Consider the following 24,548-nt stretch of genomic DNA (forward strand, 5'->3'; position numbering starts at 1 on the left):
TGAGCATGTAGACATGAACATATAGATATATCTACTATAGATGTGAGTCTAAAAGAGTGAACCTAGACATGTGAGCTTGCAGATGTTCACCTATGGGTGTGAGTCTTGGGTGTGAGTCTAGAGGTATAAACCTAATCACATGAGCATGTATACGTAAGCCAAGAGGTATAAACCTAGACACATGAGCATATATATGTGAGCCTAGCAAATAATAATAAAATAAAAAATCATAGCTTGAGCACAACAAACATGTCAAAAATCAATTTTAGACATACGTTAGGAGCATTAATAAAGACCTCTGATTTGAACCCGATCTCGACTAATTATTAGAAATGATAATATAATCGGTAGTAGCACATTAAACCACACTTTCTCAAACCCACCAAGCATTTAATCCTAGTAAATGACCAACACAATGAAGTGCTCACTTGATAAGTAGGCAAGACTCCTTGGATCCACCTCCAGCAAGGAGATTTGGGAAGAAATAAGCTAACAAAACATTGACGTGAGCAAAGGAACAATAGAACACCTAGAAACAAGAGTTGCCAACGGTCCTCTAAGCTTCAAATTTACCAACAACTAGCTTTGTAAACATTGGCATGAACTTCATGAAAAGGGAATTGAACCACCATATTTCTAGGTGAAGCTCTAATGAAGGAGCGAGATCAGGACCAGGAACCTTAAGGTCTCTCTCAAGATGTGGTCAAAACCACGTTACACCACAACATTGCAAACATTTGGTGTGACCTTAAGCTATGTTTATCTCAAGTTAACCATAGCCAACATGCATCCCAATCGCAACTCCAGTTTTACAACAATTGTTGTACTATTAGGGATAAGTGTTCTTCAAAAAACACACGAGCAAGGTTGATTGAGGCAGATTTGGAAATGGTGTGAGAGGAGGGTGTGTGTGTGAAGTACACATGGTGTTGGAGAAGCGCCATTGTGAGTGCAATTGATAGTGTAGTGAGTGGTGTACATGGGGTGATTAGGAGTGAAACCATTGAGAAGTTCAACATTGAGAAGGTGTCAAACTTTTTCTCAAGCTCTTGATGTTCTTCAAGAATTTTTGGAGGAGGGGTGATCTTTGGCACCTTTCCTTTGTCCTTTTGGAGTGCTTCAACTATGCCTTGAGCCATGCCTTTTCTTCAAGAATTCCTTCTCCATTCTCCTTTTGATGTCCGTTCAAACGAGAAATAGGGAAAATGAGTAAGGATAAAGAGCCAATGTCTGTGTGGCTACCTCAAACAAAAGGGATTCAAAATGGTGTCCACGTAACGTATCCTTAGCAGCCAAGTCGGTGGGAGGATAAGTGCCATTAGAGACCACACATCCCAACCTCATATGGGTCAAGAGATCCCATACCCTAAAATAGAGGGTTTTATGCAACCACCTCCTTGCGTTCTAATGCTTAAGATGGCATTTGAAATGGGAAGGGGATTTGTGATAGCACCTAGAGTCTCAGACTTGGGAAAAACCAAGCCAATATGCATCTCAAGGATAATGACAAAATTTGATGGAATTCGCCATTCTTAAGAGTCCGCAAACATAACCATTTTTGGAGTCTCTATAGCCATTTATATGGTAGTGATGTGTGGATATAGTCTAATAATGGGCCAGGGTACTTTTTCTCTCTTTTCCTTTGTGTAAGGTCCCCCTCCCAAGCCATGTATGTGTCTCTTTTAATATAGATTTCAAGAAAGAAAGAGAGTGCACTTAGAGAAGAGAGACAATAAGGCTAGAAACATTAGAAAAGTGTTAGAAGAGAGACAATAAGGCTAGAAACATTAGAAAAGTGTTAGAATAAAAATATTAGCTCCAAAAATCCTAAAAGAAATAAGAAGACAAGAATAGTTCTATTAAGAGATAAGTATCTCCAAAAATAGAAATTCAAATTTAGGTGATAGAAGGTCGTATTTAGAGTACTTTTACATATTTAGAGTCCTTGCACACTAAAAATGCGAAAAAGCAATGCGTTTCTAAAGATGACGCGTTTGTGGCTATATATAGACTTTTTGCCTATTCTACTCAACTTGGCTTGTAGACCAGATGCCTTCCGGTTCTTTTCAGTGGTTACATGACCATATTCTGCATTTTTATCAAAGCGTTATAGCCGAAACAATTTACTGGTTCTGTGTCAAGGTCTCTACACAAGGAAACTGAAAGAATGCAGCTAGTAGCCACAAGGTGATTCTAGACCTTGAGATGCATATATCCCTTCATTCTTATCTAATCTCTTGGAAAAGAAAACTAGATTGCTATGACCTTTATGAGGACGCTACTACTACTCCTTAGCTTTTCTTTTAAAGAAAGAATAGTATGCACTGTAGCCCTATAAGAGAAGGCTACTTTGCCATAGACCTTCGAAAGAGAGAAAAGTCAGAGTACGAGTAAGAGGAGATAAAGCTTAGGGATGATCAGATGATTTCAATCATAAGAGAAGGTATTAGAAGACTCTCTATTCTCATATATCAAGTTCTGAAACTCTTATTAACGAGCAAAGACAACGATAAAGTTCTGAAACTCTTATTAACGAGCAAAGACGACGATAAACGATAAATTTCTATAAGGTATATATCTATTTTGTTTTTCAATTATATATCATTCTTAGGGGTTGAGGTATGGCCCCGGCTTCTCTATTAATTGTTAATAGTGATCTATTCGATTGATTTACTAGTTAAAGTTTGTATTCTTTTAAACAACAGCATATGCCTTAATAAAGAATGTCTTATCTCACAATCTCAAGTTGAAATGCTAAAATCTTTGTGAAAAGGATTGTTTTCTTAAGAAGGTAACATGGATTTTAGTACTATGGTTTAGTTAAGTAAATGGATTGTTATTTTCGTTAAATTAAAGTACAGGTATAACTTTTGCCTGCCTTGATGTTGCCCCGTTCTTATGCTTGTGTAGCCAGACGACGGCGAAGACGTTAGTAAGGCCCAGAGTCCACCCATGGTATCCCTCATACCATTGGGAGAATAAGGTTCACCGATTAAGGTGAGTAATTGTGATGCTACCTAGTTCTGAGGGCCCAGGCTAGTGCGATGAATTAGCCCACCCTAGTCGGTAGACATGCCTTTGAGGAACAAGAGGATCGAGCGACGGAGCCTGAGGGGCCAATAGGCTAGCTTGAGTCCTCACCAGCAGGGCCGACGATGAGGTGTATGGTCCCGTAGGGTTTTGGCCAGCATGTAGAGGCTAGAAGGCCAAATTCTAGATCATGGGGTAGTAAAAAGGAAAAGAATAAGAGAGCCAGTTTGGCTTGTATGGAATTGATTCTTGTATAAATGTTTTTTAAAAATCTTATGTTTGGCATTATTGTACTGTGAAAACAGGCTGTTTTAACGAACCTTGTGAAAGGACGTTAATTAAGGAACATGTTTATTTATGTCAAAGAGTGTGGTAGGATTAATTAGAAAACAAATTGATGCATGAGTAGGATGGAAAGTGGGAGGATGGAATGCCCCAACGGCACCATCCTACGGACGGGTGGACCCGATTAGTCAGGTGGTTTTCCAACATAATTATTATTTACGATCCATAATCGAATAGTGCCCAAACAAGTCCGTTTTAGGAGAACAACCTAGTGGCCGTACCTCATAAAGAAACGAGAAAAAAGGCATTGGTTTTCATATACTAAGTTCAGACTTGTTCCATCCTCGATCACACACATTGAGTGTCGATTGATCAGAGGAATAGATTCCTATTAGAATAATTACATTTTCCTTGCGAGATAGAGTTAGGTCCCTTCGTTTGCTCATATCCTCGTATTTCCAAAAGATCGAGGTGTCATTAATCAAAGACAAAGGGGACTTAGCTACCTATCAAAAGGATCCCCTTGAGCTCGCTAGGGCGGGGACCTTACAAGTGGTATCAGAGGCAATCTTAGTTCCTAGGATTTGTTTTTTAAAGGTTAACTATCAAGGGATTAAAACAAGTGATTGTTTATCATATGAGGATAAATCAATCATCTCTACTAGCCATAGAAGTGATTTGAATATCCTCACATGTTGAGACAATCATCTTATGAAATTGTGCTTGTATCTTGGGGGTGCACACGCAAGATATTTGTACAATAAATTTGAGAAATATTATTGGGGAGGAAACCTTTTGAGGACAAAAATAGGGTGATCAAATTAAGAAACTAGTGAGAGACTGAATAGAAGGATAGACCGAAACTTTGTTTAGAGAAATTTTCAGGATATATCTCATTAATTTGTATATTATAAATTATTAAGATTATAACTCTATTAAGGTTTGAATAGTTGACGTGTGAATGCCATCAATTGGATGCTTTACACTAGGATTATCATCCAAGATCTTGAACCCATCTCAGACAAACATGGGTCTAACTTCGGATGTGTAATTCCTAGAGGATCATGCTCTTCGATGTGTTAATCCCAAGATACTAGATGTGTAATTTTTAGAAAACTAATCATCTCAAACGTGTTAATCCTGATAATCTTTGGATGTGTCAATCCCAAGGTACCACATGTGTAATTCTCAAAAAATGAAGATCTCAGATGTATTAATCCTGAGTGCCTGAGTGATGTGGTGCTACGATAAGTATTTGATAGTTTTGAACTTTTCATGGTGGATACAATGAAAGAAGCAAGTTTATCCTTGCTTGTCTAAAAATCATAAGAAATGTCAAATTAGTTGGAAGCATTGTTGTCAATCTAACCACTGTAACCAGAACCAATTATGGGATGCCATGAAAGTACACCTTCGTGAAAGGTTTTGTCCTCTAGGATTTCACGGAGAGGATAAAATGAATGAATTTTTGGAGCTAACCCAAGAAGGGAAGACCCTAGAAGAATACCATCAAAATCTTGCTAAAACTTATCTAATTAGCTCCAAAGATGGATGAGGTAACTCTTCTCCATCGATTCATTTGGAAGCTTAATCTACCATTAAAGAACCTGGAAAAAGAATGCAAAACCATCCTCTACTTTGCAGAAGCCATAATTATAGCCAGAGACTATGATAAAGTTTTTTTATATAGAAAGTGTCAAGAAGGACATGAGTCCTTTCATGTTAATCAAGAAGAGCTCCCCTAATTCAAGAGGAATGTCAAGCCCACCCTTGGCTACAAGGAATCATGAGCTAGAGCAAAATTAGGTCAAGAAATCGGGATAGCAGGGTTAAAGATAATCAAATTCAACAAGTATTTCTATGAGTAAATAGAAGAGGATTGGTGCAAGATTCATGTGAAGTAAGGTACATGATGAATAGAGGTATTCTAGAAGACGATACTAAGATCATGCAATTACTATCACATAGGTTAGATTGCGTAAAGGATTGATTCCCTTACGTTTTTTCATGACAATTTGTTAAGTACCATATTAAATGAGGGTATAGAATAAGGAATTTGTAAGAGAGGATTATGTTTTTTTTGAAAGGTTCATATTGTATGAGAGGTATATGGATGCATGAAATTAGGATAATAAGGCCAATTAACTTTAGAATAATAAAGACCTTTTGGGGACACAACAAAACAAGCCAAACACATGAAATAACGGACTCTTTAAGAATAATGTTTAGATAAAAGAAGATTTCTACCTAGTGTGGGGACACCACTTTGGAAGAGACAGGAGGATTTACTTAGATACTACCCCAGCTCACGAGATGAGGACATCTCAAATCTTTTAAGTGGGGGAGATTGTAAGGTCCCTCCCAAGCCATGTATGTGTCTCTTTTAATATAGATTTCAAGAAAGAAAGAGAGTGCACTTAGAGAAGAGTGAGACAATAAGGCTAGAAACATTAGGAAAGTGTTAGAATAACAATATTAGCTCCAAAAATCCTAAACGAAATAAGAAGACAAGAATAGTTCTATTAAGAGATAAGTATCTCCGAAAATAGAAATCTGAATTTAGGTGATAGGAGGTTGTATTTAGAGTACTTTTACATATTTAGAGTCCATGTACACTAAAAATGTGAAAAAGCAATGCATTTCTAAAGATGACGCGTTTGTGGCTATATACATATGTTTTGCCTATTCTACTTGCCTTGGCTTATAGACCAGATGGCTTCCAATTGAGTTGAGTGGTTATATGACTATATTCTGCATTTTCATCAGAGAGTTATAACCGAAACAATTTGCTGGCTCTGTCAAGGTCTCTACACAAGGAAACTGTAAGAATGCAGCTAGTAGCCACAAGGAAACTGTAAGAATGCAGCTAGTAGCCACAAGGTGATTCTAGACCTTGAGATGCATATATCCCTTCATTCTTATCTAATCTCTTAGAAAAGAAAGCTAGATTGCTATGACCTTTATGAGGAAGAGACTACTACTTCATAGCTTTTCTTTTAAAGAAAGAATAGTATGCTGTAGCCTTGTAAGAGAAGGCTACTTTGCCATAGACCTCGAAAGAGAGAAAAGTCGGAGTACGAGTAAGAGGCGATAAAGCTTGGGGATGATCGGATGATTTTAATCGTAAGTAGTTCACTCTTTCTGTGAAAGAGAGAAAAGTCGGAGTACGAGTAAGAGGCGATAAAGCTTGGGGATGATCGGATGATTTTAATCGTAAGTAGTTCACTCTTTCTGCGCAATCTGCGTCATTTAGTAAAGAGGGGTAGTAGCATCACCTTGGAAGTCCTAATGTTACTAGCAATACCAATTTCTATGCATTGCTTGACTCCTATTTCTAATGCACCGAGTGTCGATAAGATAGGTCGGGTTACGCTCAAATGCCAAACTCTTTGATTATTTAACACGTTAAGTTTGCTGTACCCAGGAGATATCTCATAATTTTTTAAATGCGTGTCCAACATTTCTGAATCAAATCTATGTCGCAACGAGCGTGTTGTACTCTTGAGGTATTAGAAGACTCTCTATTCTCATATATCAAGTTCTGAAACTCTTATTAACAAGCAAAGACAATGATAAACGATAAATTTCTATAAGATATATATATATATTGTTTTTCAATTATATATCATTCTTAGGGGTTGAGGTATGGCCCCGGATTCTCTACTAATTGTTTTAATAGTGATCTATTTGATTGATTTACTAGTTAAAGTTTGTATTATGTTAAACAACAGCATATGCCTTCATAAAGAATGTCTTATCCGCAAAATCACAAGTTGAAATACTAAAATCTTTGTGAAAAGGATTGTTTTCTTAAGAAGGTAACATGGATTTTAGTCCTATGGTTAAGTTGAGTAAATAGATTATTTGGTTAAATTAAGGTACACATACAACTTCTCCATGCCTTGACGCTGCCCCGTTCTTCTGCTTGTGTAGCCAGATAGTGGAGACGTTAATAAGGCCCGGAGTCCACCCATGGTATCCCTCATACCATTGGGAGAATGAGGTTTGCCGATTGAGGTGAGTAATTATGATACTGCCTAGTTCTGAGGGCCCAGGCTAGTGCAGTGAATTAGCCCACCCTAGTCGTAGACATCCCACAAAGGAGCGGGAGGATCGAGCAGCTTGAGGGGGTGACAGGCCGGCTTGAGTTCTTGCGCCAGTGGCCAATGATGAGGTGCATGGTCCCAGGTTTTGCCCGGCATGTAGAGGCTGGAAGGCCGAATTCTAGATCATGAGGCAGTAAAAAGCAAAAGAATAAGAGAGCCAGTTTGTCTTGTATGGAATTGATTTTTGTATAAACTTTTTTTATAAATCTTATCTTTGGCATTATTGTACTGTGGAAAGAGACTGTTTTAACAAACCTAATGAAAGGGCCTTAATTAAGGAACATGTTTATTTATGTCAAAGAGTGTGGTAGGATTAATTAGAAAACAAATTGACGCGTTGAAGAGGATGGAAAGTGGGAGGATGGAATGCCCCCATCCTATGGATGGGTGGACTCGATTAGTCGGGTAGCTTTTCAACATAATTATTATTTACAATCCGTAATAGAATAGTACCCAAAAAAGTCTATTTTAGGAGAATGACCTAGTGGCCATGCCTCATAAAGCAAAGAGGAAAAAGGCGTTGGTTTTCATATACCAAGTGCAGACTTGTTCCATCCCACATACCTCAGTTTGTGTCTCAATGCATCCAAATACGGCTTCCGAAGAACCTGCATAAATTGACTCACCAACCCAATAGCATAGCTCAAATCTGGCCTAGTGATCGTCATGTAGATCAAGCTTCCTACTATGTGCCTATACATAATAGGATCCTCCAAAATCTTTCCTAAATCTGCACTAAACTTGCCATTCTGATCCAATGGCACTGAGATAGGCTTACAACCTATCATACCATACTTGGACAACATGTCCAAGCGATACTTTCTCTGCAGTAATCCAATACCATGTGGTGACCTAATCACCTCAATGCCCAAGAAACATCTGAGCTCCCCCAGATCCTTCATCTCAAACTTCTGTCTAAGCAAGATCTTTACATTAAAGATCTCTGCATCATGGTCCCCCGTAATGATCAAGTCATCTACATAGATGACAACAAGCATAACCACTCTATCACTGTTGTGTCTCACATACAGCGAGAAATTTGCATTGGCTACATGAAAGCACAACCCCTCTATCACTGTTGTGTCTCACATACAGCGAGAAATTTGCATTGGCTACATGAAAGCCAATAGTGACAAGATATTCAAAAATCTTGTCAGACCATGCTCTTGGTGCTTGTTTTAAGCCATACAAGGCTTTCTTCAACCTGCAAACATGCTCAGGGTAACTCACATCCTCATAACAAGGTGGCTGCAACATATACACCTCTTCTTGCAAATCCCCATGCAAAAATGCATTCTTTACATCCATCTGATGTAAGGACCATTACTTTGACGCAGCCACTGCTATCACAACTCTCACTGTTACCATCTTGGTAACTGGGTTGAAAGTTTTCTCATAATCAATGCCATATGTCTGCGCATATCCTTTGGCTACCAATCTAGCCTTGTACTTGCTTATGCTTCCATCACTGTTATGTTTTACTTTGTACACCCACTTGCATCCAATGGCTTTCTTGCCTTCAGGAAATTGCACTAAATCCCAAGTCTCATTTCCATATAGTGCATCCATCTTCTCATCCATAGCTTTCTCCCAACACACATTTCAACAGCCTCATTGTGGATTATTTTATGAAACTAGGACAGAGATATGTATACATGGGTACACAGATACTGATTGGGCTGATAGTATCTCAGATAGAAGATCTACTAGTGGCTTCATGTTTTCTTTGGGAGTGCTGTTGTGATTTGGAGCAGCAAGAAGTAGCCTACAGTTGCTCTATCTAGTACAAAGGCCGAGTACAGAGGTGCTGCTATGGCAGCATGTGAGGTAGCTTGGTTGAGAAAGCTACCTGGATCTATCCTAAGTGGATAGACAAGTTATCATTTTCTATGACAACATTACCAATATACAGTTGGCCAGGAACCCAATTTTTCATGTTCGCACGAAGCATATACAGGTCCACTACCATTTTGTCAGAGAGAAGGTCTTGGCAGGAGACGTTGACCTTGTTTACGTCAGCACACATGACCTGTATATGCTCGCACAAAGCATATACAGGTCCACTACCATTTTGTCAAAGAGAAGGTCTTGGCAGGAGATGTTGACCTTGTTTATGTCAGCACACAAGATCAGGTAGCTGGCATTTTCACCAAAGCATTGGGTACAGAGAAGCTCCACAGATTCACGGCTTCACTTGTTGGTGTACATGAGATGGAGCTGAGCTCGAGGGGGAGTGTTGTGATATTGAGCTCATCTAGTGAGGCGGTGGACACTGATGACCCGCTTGGGGGATAGGACCCACACTTACACCACTGGCATGGTTGGTGAGATCATGGGTGATATGCGGCCAGTGGGATAACAGGCTGTGTGACAGCCATTCTAGAGACTGGCATAGTTATAGTGCCAGCTCATTTAGTTGGGTTCACACTATAGAGAACCCTAGTATGTATTTGGTTAAGTACCTTTCATATGGTATGTACTCTTATCTTTGTATATGGTGTGTTGAGTGTTGTGAAGAAGAAGAAGAAGATTTTTAGCCTCTTACCTTGTGTGCTCTCTTTTAGGGTTTTGTGAGTGTGCGTGTGCTTGCAAGAGCTCAAGCTCTCTTCTCCCCTGCATCTTTTCAAATCAGCCATCCCATACTTGGACAACATGTCCAATGCATACTGTCTCTGCTGTGATAGCCAAATACCCTCAGGTGTACGAATGACCTCAATTCCCAAAAAGTAGCGCAAATCTCCCAAATCCTTCATCTCAAAATTCCTTTTGAGAAGACTTTTCACATGCTCAATCTCTTCCAAGTTGTCACCCCCAACAATAAGATCATCTACATAAATGGTGATGATCACAATACCCTTATCACTCTTGCGCACATATAAAGAGTGATCTGCATCTTCCATATGAAAACTAATAGTGACAAGATACTCAACAATCTTGTCATGCCATTCTCGTGGAGCTTGCTTCAGCCCATACAAGGCCTTACGAGGCTGACACACATAATCTGGGTGACCTATATCCTCAAAATCTGATGGTTGATCCATATACACCTCTTATAGTCACCATGCAAGAATGCATTTTTGACATCCATTTGATGTAAAAACCAGCCTTTAGCTACAGCCCCACCACAATCATAACTCTCACAGTTTTGCCATCTTTGCAACTGAGGTAAATGTCTCCTCAATCAATCCCATGTGTCTGCACATATCCTTTGGCTACCAATCTAGCCTTGTACCTGCTTATGCTACCATCAATGTTATGTTTCACCTTATACACCCCTTTATAGCCAATAACTTTCTTGCCTTCAGGCAATGGCACCGAATTCCAAGTCTCATTTCCATACAATGCATCCATCTCCTCATCCATAGCTTTCTCCCAACACACATTTCCAATAGCCTTATCAAAACATGTGGGTTCTACAACCTGCACAACTTTTGCCATATATGCATAGTGATGTGCCACATAACCATCATACGTCAACCTTTGCATAGGATTTTTGACTTTTCCAAATCTTCGTAACTTTGAATTCATGGATTCCATATACTTCTTCACACCAGGTGTCCTCATTGCTGGAATCCCAAGATCCTCACCAAGGCTTATCTCCAAGCCACTAGAATCTCCACCATCAACAACAAGAGAATGCCCTGCAGAAATGTCAGGCATACCAAGGGGCTCAACCACTTTCTCTTTGCCTTTATGTGATGTACCAACTACATTTTTAGGACTAGTATTATGACGCAACCTGCCACTCCATGGTCTATCAACAGAACCGCTGGATGAGGACTCTCTTGGTCCACTGAGAATGACTGTGATGCTGACTTCCATTCTGTGCAACCACATTTCCAGTTACATCAGCCCCAACAGCATCCTTTTCATCAGTAGCATATCAGCTACTCATCTCATCAAATACAACATCCCTACTTACCCTCAATTCATGTGTAGCAGAATTATAACATCTATATCCCTTTTGCTCAAGGGAATGCCCAATAAACACACATTTTTCTGCTTTTGGATCCAACTTGGTACATAACTCATCTGGCACATGCACATATGCAATACATCCAAAAACTTTCAAGAGACAAATCAAGTTTCTTGCCAGTAAACTTCTCCTCTGATATTACATCATGTATGGCTGCCAGTAGGAGTCCTCTTCATGATATAAACTACTGTAGACACTGCCTCAGCCCAATATCTATGTGGCATATTCTTCTCAGCCACCATCAATGCTCATGCTATCTCTCCAATGTCTATGTGGCATATTCTTCTCAGCCACCATCAATGCTCATGCTATCTCTCCAATGTGCATGTTTTTCCACTCAGCAACTCCATTTTGCTGGAGTGTATCTACATGTAAATTATCTCTGAATGCCATTCTTTCACAAGAATTCAGATAACTCATTGGAGAAGTATTCTCCCCCTCAATCTGACCTTAGGCACTTAACATGCTTTCTTGTCTGTTTTTCAGCCCCATGACTCTAAAATTCTGAAAATGAGTGAACACTTCACTCTTCTCTTTCATGAAGTACACCCACACTTTCCTCGTGTGGTCATCAATGAATGTTACGTAGTTCCTGCAGCCACCCATAGACATAGTCTTCGTAGGACCCCATACATTTGAATGCACAACATCTAGTACATTCCTGCTCACATTTTTGTCATGTGGAAATACATGTTTTGTTTGCTTTCCAAATTGACATGCTTCACAAACTTTCTGCATACCTTCAACTTTAAACTTAGGTAACCTTGTCACAATTTGTTCTGCATAGACTTCATTCTTTGCACATTAACATGCCCAATTCTTTTATGCCAAATGTCTATACTACAACAACTCCTGAACCATTTGCAAACATTGCATCACTCACTTTCGGCATATTTATATTCAATGTAAACATTCTGCCCACTTTGTTGCCTTTTGCAACCAACCTGCACTTATCTTTAAAGTCTTCTACATAGAGTTAAACCAAACCATCATCTGACCCAACAAAAACTAGATTCTTTGTAATGTTTAGAACATGAAGTACATCTACAAGGTACTTAACGTTACCATCCTGCATAGACAATGGAACATCCCCAACATGGGCAATCCAGATGAGCAGTGTTATCCCCTCTTTCAACAAAACCTAGTCTTTCAAGACTCTTCATTTCCTTGAACCACTCACCATGACTTGTCATGTGGTTTGAAGCACCTGAATCAACATACCATACACCATCCTTACATGCTGCTACATCATTTCCAGACACATCATTAACCACATGTTGCATAACAAACAACCTCTCATTATCCTCATTATTTCTGCTAGAGGATGCATAGTTGTTTTTATGCACTTTTCCATTTCGCATGTCACTCTGCTTCTTATAGCAATCTGCCTGCACATGCCCATGCTTACCACAGTAAAAATTGTCTTGTGTATCATTATGTTACCTTTGCTAATAATTACCACGACCTTGTTGACTCCCCCTGCCTCTAAACTAGCCTCTTCCACCTATATGCCCACGTTCTTCTCTTCAATGATCATCATTGACACCAAATCTATGTTGGGAATGTTCTCTCGAGTCTGAATAGACATCTTGAACACCTTGTATTGTGGGCCGAGACCACGCAGACACACTTCCAGCTTATCATCATCACATCAACAAAAACACCAATTGATGTAAGGGATTCCACAATGCCCTTGATCTTCAAAGCATAATCATTCACATACATATTCTTCTTTTCCATAGTATGAAGCTCATTCTTCAATTGAATTTTTCGTGCCTTGGTGTTGTAGCTTCACTAAGGTGTCCCATGCCTCCTTAGGCGACTTGACATCCTGTATATGCCCAATCAAAGTGTCATGTATGCTGATAGAAAGCCAATACATGACTTTCCTTGCTCCTTGATTCCAATCCTTGAACTCTTTTATATCTGCCACCAACAGTAGCTGGATTAATCTTCGGTATCTCCGATGCCTCCTCATGTTCACCTTCAATAATGTAGTCCCAGTAACCTTTTCCCATCAGGAAATTTGTCAATCTAAATCTCCAAGCATGGAAGTTTTTCTTATCAAGCTTCTCTGCAATAATATGGTTTATTCCATCCTTTGACATCTTTTTTGCAACGCACATTTACCAGCAAACAACACTCTTGCTTGACCTGTACAAACTGTTGTATTCTCTACAACGGTACTATATTGTACCCAAATTGTCACAACCAGTGACCTAACTTTGCATACATACACCCAATGACAACTTTGAGACCTTTTTGCAACACACAGTGTCTCCGGTGTAACCAATCGCCCTTCTTGTATTTCAAAAATAGATTTCTATGGAGAATCAAAACTTACTCGTAGTGCTGTGGTGAACGCCTCTGAACTGAAAACCAGAGGTCCAAACGCATCTGAAACGTGTTTTTGGCCCGAAAAATTCATCCAACGGACAAAATAGTTTCCCTGTAGCTTTGCTCCCATGAAGAAGGCTCCTCAATTGGAGTTCGTTTGCCGGATCCTCCCGAAGAGCTCCTGTGACAAGGGTGTAGTAGCCAATACAAAGAGGAAAGAGTAGATAAAGCTCTTACACCTTGTACCACTTCTTGTGCTTCTCTTGCTTGCCACTCAGCCCTTAGCTATGCACCTATACATAGTAGGATCCTCCAAAATCTCTCTTGAATATGCACTCAACTTGCCATTCTCATCCAATGGCATTGAGATAGGCTTACAGCATGTCATACCATAATTGGACAACATGTCCAAGCTATACTATCTCTGCAGTAATCCAATACCATGTGGTGACCTAATCACCTCAATGCCCAAGAAATATTTGAGCTCCCCCAGATCCTTCATCTCAAACTTCTGTCTAAGCAAGATCTTTACGTTAAAGATCTCTGGATCATGGTCCCTCGTAATGATCAAGTCATTTAAATAGATGACAACAAGCACAACCCCTCTATCACTGTTGTGTCTCACATACAGCGAGAAATTTGCATTGGCTACATGAAAGCCAATAGTGACAAGATATTCAAAAATCTTGTCAGACCATGCTCTTGGTGCTTGTTTTAAGCCATACAAGGCTTTCTTCAACTTGCAAACATGCTCAGGGTAACTCACATCCTCATAACAAGGTGGCTGCAACATATACACCTCTTCTTGCAAATCCCCATGCAAAAATGCATTCTTTACATCCATCTGATGTAAGGACCATTACTTTGACGCAGCCACTGCTATCACAACTCTCACTGTTGCCATCTTGGCAATTGGGCTGAAAGTTTCTCATAATCAATGCCATATGTCTACGCATATCCTTTGGCTACCAATCTAGCCTTGTACTTGCTTATGCTTCCATCACTGTTATGTTTTACTTTGTACACCCACTTGCATCCAATGGCTTTCTTGCCTTCAGGAAATTGCACTAAATCCCAAGTCTCATTTCCATATAGTGCATCCATCTCCTGATCCATAATAGCTTTCTCCCAACACACATTTCAATAGCCTCATCAATGCATGTGGGCTCTACAACTTGTACAACTTTTGCCATGTATGCATAGTGATGTGCCACATAACCATCATAGGTAAACCTCTGCACCATAGGATTCTTCACTCTCCCAGATCTTTGCATCTTTGCATTCATGGCTTCCATAGCCTTCTTTACACCAGGTGTTCTCATAGCTGGTATCCCAAGATCCTCATCAAGGCCCATCTCTGAGCCACTAGACTCAACATGAGAATGCCCTACAGAAATGTTAGGCATACTAAGGGGCTCAACCACTTTCTCTTTGCCTTTATGTGATGTACTAATCACATTTGCAGGACTGGTATTATGATGCAGCCTGCCACTCCATGGTCTATCAACTGAACCACTAGATGAGGACTCTCCTAGTCCACTTAAAGACTGTGATTGCTGACTTGCATTCTGTGCAACCACATTTCTACTCACATCAGCCCCAACAGCTTCTTTTTTAGCAGCATACCAGCTGCTCAGCTCATCAAAAACAACATCCGTGCTGCTTACCCTCAACTCACGTGTAGCAGGTTTATAACACCTATATCCCTTTTGCTCAAGGGAATACCCATTAAACACACATTTTTCAGCTTTTGGATCCAGCTTAGTTCTCAGCTCATCTGGCACATGCACATATGCAATGCATCCAAAGACAGATGAGACAAATCAGGACCTCTCCTCTAGAGTTACATCATGTATGGCTGCAGTTAGAGTCCTCTTCATGATGTAAACTGCTACAAAAATAGCCTTAGCCCAATAGTTATGTAGCATATTCTTCTCTCCCATCAATGCTCGCGCAATCTCAGCAATGTGCCTATTTTTCTGCTCAGCAACTCCATTTTGCTGCGGAGTGTATCTGCATGTAAACTGTCTCCAAATACCATTCTTCTTCAAAAATTTAGAGAATTTATTGGAGAAATACTCTCCCCCTCCATCTGACCTTAGGCACTTTACATGTTTCCTTGTTTGCTTTTCAACCATAACTCTGAAATTCTGAAAATGAATGAACACCTCACCCTTCTCCTTCATGAAGTATACCCACACTTTCCTTGTGTGGTCATCAATAAATATCACATAATACCTGCAGCCTCCCATAGACATGGTCTTCGTAGGACCCCATCCATATGAATGCACAACATCTAGTGAATTTCTGCTCACATTTCTGTCACGTGGAAATACATGCTTTGTTTGCTTTTTCCAAATTGGCATGCTTCACATATTTTCTACATACCTTCAACTTTAAACTTTGGCAGCCCTGTCACAATTCCTTTAGTTTGCATAGACTTTATTCTCTACACATTCACATGTCCAATTCTTTTATGCCAAATGTCTGTGTCTGCAACATTTCTTGAACTATTTATAAACATCGCAGCACTCACTTCAGGCATGTTTACATTCAATGTAAACATTCTGCTCACTCTGTTGCCTTTTGCAACCAACCTGCACTTGCCTTTAAAGTCTTCAACATAACAACCATCAGGGTTAAACCGAACTTGCAAAACCCTGCTCAATCATCTGGCCAACTGAAACCACATAAGTAGGGTAGCATTAGGGCCAAAGAATCTATCCTGCATGATCTTCTCTCTTGCTTCAATAATCAAAGGATTTGACACTACAGTAATTGCAAGCAAGGAGGCTTTTCTGCTGAGGGCATCTACTACCACATTTTCTTTGCCTAGGCGGTACTTGATTTCAAAATCAAATTCCTGCAGGGTCTGCATCCACCATCTTTGGCACATGTTGAGATCCTTCTGAGTGAAAATCCACTTGATGATCTATCATCAAAGTGAATCTTTGACCCAGTAGGTAATGTCTCCAAAACTTCAGGGCATATACTACTGAAAGTAGTTCCAAGTCATGGACAGCATGATTCCTCTCATACGTTCTAAGTTTTTGGGATTCATAGGCCACTACATGACCTTCCTACATGAGTGCACCTCCCAGGGCAAAACCATTGGCCTCAGTTATTACTACCTCAAAGGGTAGAGAGAAATCTGGTAGCTTTAGAATGGGATTGGTTACCAAGGTGCGGTCTTCAGCTTATCAAAAGCACTCTGGCACCTGGCAGCAGACCATTGAAACGGGATATTCTTCTTGAGAAGATTAGTTAGGGGGGAAGCTATGAGAGCATACTTTGGTATAAAAATTCTATACCAACCAGTCAATCCCAAGAATTCTCTGACTTCTTTCACTATCTTTGGTTCAGGCCAATCTATGACTGCTTGGACTTTAGCGGAACTTGGAGAAATTCCATCTTTGGATACTAGAAAGCCCAAGTATTCAATATGGTCAATAGAGAAAGTGCATTTGCTCTTTTTTGCAAGGAGTTGGTGCTTCCTTAGAATCTCAAGAACTTTTTTGACATGAGCTTCATGGTCAGCTGCATTCTTTGAGTAAATCAGAATATCATCAAAGAAAACAAGAACAAAATCATCCAAGTATTCTCTGAGAATGTCCTACATTAATCGATTGAAGCATTTGTCAATCCAAATGGCATGACAGTGAATTCATAATGCCCATACCGAGTATTGATGGCTATCTTTGGGATATCTTGCTCATTAAGCCTGATCTGATAATATCCTGATTTGAGATCTATCTTTGTGAAGATCTAGGCTCCACTTAGCCTATCCAAAAGCTCATCAATTTTGGGGATAGGATACTTATTCTTAACTGTTAGTAGCTGATTTGAGATCTCTGTAGTCCACATAGAGTCTTAGCGTTCCATCTTTCTTTTTCTGAAAGAGAACTAGCGCACCTCCCCAAGGTGAAACACTAGGTTCTTACAAACCCTTGTTGTAACAGCTGTCTAAGCTGTTCCTTGAGTTTGATGGCTTCAAGAACTGGCATTTTGTACGTGCACAGGGCTACTCGCTGAGCTCCGGGGGTCAATTCTATCACATGATCTACTTCCTGAATTGGAGACATCTCTGTTAATTCTGTTGGGAATAAATCATCATAATCATTTAACCATTCAGGTTCTTTATCTTTTAACTTTGAGTCTACTGGATTCATTTTGACAACATAAATGAGCTACTTCTTTCTAAGTCCTTTTAGTAACTTAGAAGCCTTTATTAACTGTAGACTTGGGGACCCTGAAATTCCGGTTCCTTGAACTTTATTTTCGTGGAGGTCACGGAAGAAAATGGTTCCATTATGACAGTGAATGTCAGCTTGATTTTTATGGAGCTAATCCATTCCAAGGATCCTGTCAAAAACTCCCAAAGGTATAACTCTGAACTGACAGTCAGTTAAATTTCCATCTAGATTAAACTAAATACAATTTGTCTCAAGGTGAGTGAAAAGAATCTTCCCACTTGCCAATTTAACTTGCATAGGTTTCCTTGATTTTTGATCTAAGACTAGCTTACGCAAGCATCCAGGGGAAATGAAAGAATGAGTACTGCCTGAATTAATCAAAAGCTTAAAAGGCTTACCTTGGTACTCAGCTGGAGTATGGATGACAAAGAATTGACGGTTTGGCCCTTGGTTTTCAATTGCTGCATATATCTATCCTCTTTCTTCTTCCACTACTTCTGCTATTGTGACTGCTCTAGCTGCTGCAGTCTAAGGTGGAACTCTTTCTCTTTGGTTGCCCCAGTTCTGGGAAGGAGTTCTGAGGCTACTCTGGACAGAGGTAGACGGCTGAGCTGGAGCTCTCCTGGGATTGCTCTGATTTGGGTGAGATGGACCCTGATTTGACTGATAGGAAGGGGCTGGTCTCTGCACTCTCGGTCCTTGACTTCCATGTCCCCTTGACATGGCAGGAGTCGGGCAGTCTTTTAGTTGGTGACCAAAACCCTGGCATCCAAAACATCGGTTCTCACTTCTGAGCTCATCCCTCTGAATCCTTGAAAAAGGTGGGGCTCTTGAGAAAGTGTTCTGGGGGAAGGGTCTTCCTTCACCTCTGAATCTTCCCGCATCCTGATTCTGAATTGGCCCTTACTGCCTCTTTGGGGGAGAAAATTTGAAGTACTTCTCGGGGTTTGGAATCTTTTAAAGTTAGAGGGTGCAGGCTTTGGCGGGACCTTAACAACAAAGGCTTTGGCAAAGTCTTTTGCCATTCTTACTGCTTCGGCCATTGAGACAGGTTTGGGATTCTTTACTAAGGTGTCCAATGGCTCGTTCATTCCTCGAATGAACCTGGCCTGCTCTTCATCCAAGTGAGGAGAATATTTGAGGAGAAGGGCAAAAGCTTGATGGTACTCTTCAATTGTCCGGCTATCCTGCTTTAGTTCCAAGAACTCATTCATTTTAGTTTCAAGGAAGCTCGGAGGACAAAACCTCTTTCTGAGGTAAGCTTTAAGATCGGTCCAGGTCTGGGTATTCTGATAAAGATGGTTAGTCTCGCAGTGATTCCTCCAAGCGACCCTAGCCGTTTCCACAATCTTTAACCTGGTGAGAGCCATCTTGCTTCTCTCATTGTAGCCAGTTACATCAAAGTATTCCTCCATTGCTTCAGTCCACTTTTCCGCTACTTCAATCGGTTGCCTTACATGGGCCGCGTGCCTCATGACTCTGACAAAACGAGATTTTCGTCAACTTAACTTTGACAACATATTTATGATTATTTAATTTTCACGATTTATTTTTTAAACAGATAATTATTTCATCATACATCATGAAACAAGATTTACTCTGATAATTTTATTAACCATATTCACAATCATGAAAACAATTTGGGATTTTTTTTGCAAAACATCATTTATTATCAAAAGTTTTGGATATATACATAGAACATCACGGCTCCCAAAATCATTGCCTCAATCGTATATGCATAAAGAAGCGAAACTGCATATAGGAGACATGCCATGGTACACACGATTCACTACAGAAAGAGGTGCTGTAATTCTACTTCTGGGGATAAAGCGACTAAGAAGCCTAAAAACTCGGCATGAAATTTTGAAGTTCTTGGGTGAATGATCAAAGAGTTGTACATGCTGAACAAGCCCTAGCCTTATCAAAATCATGGCTAAGGAAATATGTTGTGTGAGCCTCTGACGCTGACTGGTACTGACATTAATACATCGTCCTCTCCACAGAACCACATATACCGACGTCGCTCAAGAGGTTCAGGAAAGTAAAGACTCTCAAAATGATGAGCGAGTCTCACTCTGCTTACTCGGGTCGTAGTAGCAGAGTTGATGAGGTGCTCAAACGCAAAGGCTATCATATCCTGACTCTGGGGAGAGTCATGAATGCCAGATAGATTCGAGGTATCCATCTATAAATTTTCAATTCAATTTTTGAAGTTCATTCAACATAAATTTAGCAAGCGAAAATATTATTTCTTAGATTTACTTTAAAATTTTAAGTAATTTCTGATGCTGACACGTAAATTTACAACAGCGCTCTGATACCAACTGTGGGATGCCACTGCCCCCTCTACACACCGGCGGATTCCTGGATGGTAGCAGCGGAAGTAGCTTCCTCTTGCGGGGGCAGGGTTTCCCACTTGGGGCCTTGCCCTCGAATGTCCAGGCACACGAGACTAAGCTGGTGGTCATTCCGAAAACCGAAACCGGAAAAATTCCCCATGCTCGAAAAACGGGGACGATTCCACCATTTTGAAATTTCTTAACAAATTTTTCTAACGAGGTCAAGATACTGAACTAACCTTCATCTGATTAAACTAGATATAAGGAAAACTATTATAGACTTAACTTGAAGAAATCAATACTTTTTTCCCAATTTAATCAGGCGGCACAGTCGTTGATCTATTCATTTAAGAAGTTTTCAGGTTATTATTTAACTATTCGAGTTCTAAGCGTATTCCTATAGATCAATTTTATTATTAAAACTCTACTGATCCCAGCCTACCCTATCCGGCCCATGGGTTAGCCACCGCGCCCAACCACTGGAATTGGTAGAATCAGACAAGTACTCACCCACCCATAATTGAATGCCTTTCTTAATTTTTGCTTTAGAATACAGATACACACACACACTCCTGTTTAAACTTTAATTTATAAAACAATCGATTGATAAACAATTATTGGTTACAGATGTCATAACTCAAAATTTCCATTCAATCCTTATTTCTCACAAAACAGTATCACTCTAGACTCTCCTTTGAGACCAGCAAGTCAGCAACGAGATCCAGTAACAAATTAAAATAATTTTCTCTTCATCATACATATATATATATATCTTCCCATATGCATTGCTTGGTCAGAACCCTCCAGGATCCTCCTTAGGTATCCTGGCACTTCACTCATGGCACTTCACTCAGGGACCGCTTCGTCGGTCCTCGTCCATTGTACCGAAAGCGCATCATCTTAACCATATCGAGGCTGGTCAGGCTTTGCCACATGAGCTGTCCTTTGAACACTCCCCGCTGCCAGCTGTTGCAACCGAACTTCCCTTAGAAAAATACATATACCAAATGCTCCCTCCAGCATTCTGGCATAAGACAGTCCTTTAAGAAAACAGGATGTCTATGTAAGTTTTCAATTTTGATTTTCTTTTGAATACAATGAGTATATCTTAATTCCGTATCCCAAGACTTCTAGATCACAGGTCTGGATTCCCAAGCAGAATTCCTCGAATTCTGAATTCTTGATCCTCATATCAAAATCAAAGGTCTCAACTTAGTTTCAGATTCGGTGGTGATTTGAGTGTAGATTACTGAACTGGTCATATCGTCATTTCTTGAAACTGACGAAGGAGTTACGTCTTGGTCATAGTTTGATTCAGGGTTTGAGTCTGGATAGGTTCTCTTTGAACTATCTTTCTCGAAGGTAATACTTCAATTACTACTTTACTAAATTCAAAACTAAACACGAATTCCTATGAGGAATAAATTAATCATTTATCTAAAATTTCGACTTCGATAGTTTTTCTGAATTTTCTAATTACCATCCTAGAGAATATGAAACGGTATAATTTTCCTTCATTGAGTATTTACTTATTCATTTTTCCAATATTCATGGGATTTAAACATAGGATTAAAGTGAACTCTTATTTTGATATAAAAAATTTTGTATGCATCTAGATATTTAAACATAAAATCGAACTTCTATGGAAATAACACTTTTATAAAAAAGAAAATCCTTTTATGCAAAAAAAATAATTTTGATGAAACTAACACTTTTATAATAAAAAAATCTTTTATGCATCTATTTATGCATAAAAATCAATATTGATGAAACTAACACTTTTATAATAATAAAAATCTTTTATGCATCATTTTATGCATAAAAATCAATATTAGTGAAAGTAACACTTTTATAATTTTAAAAAATCTTTTATGCATAAAAATCAATATTGATGAAAGTAACACTTTTATAAAAAAAATCTTTTATGCATTATTTTATGCATAAAAATCAATGTTGATAAAAGTACCACTTTTATAAAAAAAAATCTTTTATGCATCATTTTATGCATAAAAATCAATATTAGTAAAAGTAACACTTTTATAATAAAAAAATTCTTTTATGCATAAAAATCAATATTAGTGAAAGTAACACTTTTATATTAAAAAAATATCCAATATGCATCTTTATATGCATAGAATTTGAATCCAATGAAAATCACTCTTTTATAATAAAAAAATAATCAATATGCATCTTTCTATGCATAGAATTTAAATCTAATGAAAATCACTCTTTTATAATAAAAAAATAATCAATATGCATCTTTCTATGCATAGAATTTAAATCTAGTAGAAATAACACTTTTGTAAAAAAAAATATTTCTACTATGCATTTTTCTATGCTTAGAATGAAAATAACACTTTTAGAATACACAAATGATGGGGATTACTCTTTTTGAATAAAAAAAGGTAATACTTATTTCACAAATTTTAAGAAAATTTTACCATAACCTCCTTTGTATGGCTGACCATTTTTCAAAATTTCTATCCTAAAATTACTTAAAAATTAACCCCAATTGGTTTAAAGCATTCTAAACTAATCAATTTTCACTTTTAAAAGAGAAATAATATGAAAAGTTTAATCCCAACAATTAGATTACTTAACTAGGATAAAGAAGGATTGAATTTAAGAAAGAAGAGAGGGGGAAAGCCTTTCCAACAAGGCATAGCATCTGTTTATCATTTCAAGATAACAAAAAAAATTAGAAAACCATTAAAGAATAAGAAAAAGTAAGATTTCTAACTTACATGAAAATATGGGAGCTTTCCTTTCGCTTGATGGTTTGAGGGATCTACTCTTGTTTACAACAAGAGTGGCCACTAGTTCTTTAGAAGAGGGAAAGGTCAAAAACTAGTGAATTATTCAGAAATTCATAGTTCTTGGCTCTGGGGTGGAGTAGAGTAACAATGCATAAAACACTATTAAGCTTCAACAAAGGGGGAGGCTTCTATTTATAGGAAAAAGTGAGCTTCTAACCAAGTAACTGATTCTAGAATTTTCCAGATCAGTTTGGTCAATTTTTGACCATTTTTGGGTCAGTTTAGCTTACTTTTTGAAACTAGACTTGAATTAGGAGAGAGGAGAGATGAAATATCTCAATTTTTGTGAATTTAAAACTCCACCACACATGTGAAATAGGTGCCTCCTTCATGAGGGGGAATCCCCACATCTGAGGTGTCAAAAATTCATTTTTTTAGTATTTCCTTTGGTCCTTAGTCCACTCTTCATCTTATGTGAGTATTTACTCATTTTTGGGAGGGATTTTCTTTATTTCTTCTATTTATCTCCTCCACACATTTGGATGAATCTGATTGGCCCCTAAAAACCTTAATTTAAAATTTTCAAAAAATCTGGACCCCTAGGATAAGGCCTTTTGAATAGATTATAATTGATTTCTAATGCACCTTCTGAAAATCTTTTTGAACTTCTGTTTTGGGGGAATTTATTTTAATAAGATCAGATATTTTTTCATCCAAAAATATATAAAATCTGAATAACCTCTCTCTAGAACATTTTCTCTCTCTAGGCCAAAACAGGTAGAAACAAGATCTTTTATATTTCTGAAGAGGGATTTGATTACAGGGGAAGATACTAGACATCTTGAGAGGCTGGGGAGGAATCTTACACAATGGGCTACATGTGATCTTTATATAGCTTATATGTGTTCAAAAGTGGTCCATATAGTGCATGCATGATTGGATGGCTATACATGTATGATCGGGATGGCATGCAAGTGATCTGTACATGCTCAATATAGCCTATATCTTATCCACATGGTTTATATGGTCTGTATAAGGTGGGAATGGGTTGTATTATGTGATATTTATATAGTCTAGGTGATCTTTATATGGTCCAGGTGTCATCATATGTGCTCTATATAGTCCATGTGATATGCATATGGTTGAATGGGCTCTATGTGATCTCTATATGCGATATGCAAGTGGTTGGATTGAGTTGTATGTGATCTCTGTATGTTTAGTCCTCTTCTAACATACTCTGCATGGTCCACATGGTCTCTGTACATGTACATAGTCAAAATGGTCTCTGTACATGTACATGTACATAGTCAAAATGGGCTACCTAAGGTCTTTACATGCTCACTGTCATCTCGGTGTGGAATATACGATCCATGTGGCCCATATATGGGTGGAGTGGGCTCTATGTGATCTTTGTATGCTGTCTCTTCTCATAGTGTGCTCTACATGGTCCATGTGCTCTACCCAAGATGTTTACATGCTTGATATCATCTCGATGTGGTATGTATGGTGCATGTAATCTACATATA

The sequence above is a fragment of the Cibotium barometz genome, chromosome 15 (genome assembly GCF_041138505.1).
Source record: "Cibotium barometz isolate CiBa-2024 chromosome 15, ASM4113850v1, whole genome shotgun sequence".
NCBI classification, from domain to species: Eukaryota; Viridiplantae; Streptophyta; class Polypodiopsida; order Cyatheales; family Cibotiaceae; genus Cibotium; species Cibotium barometz.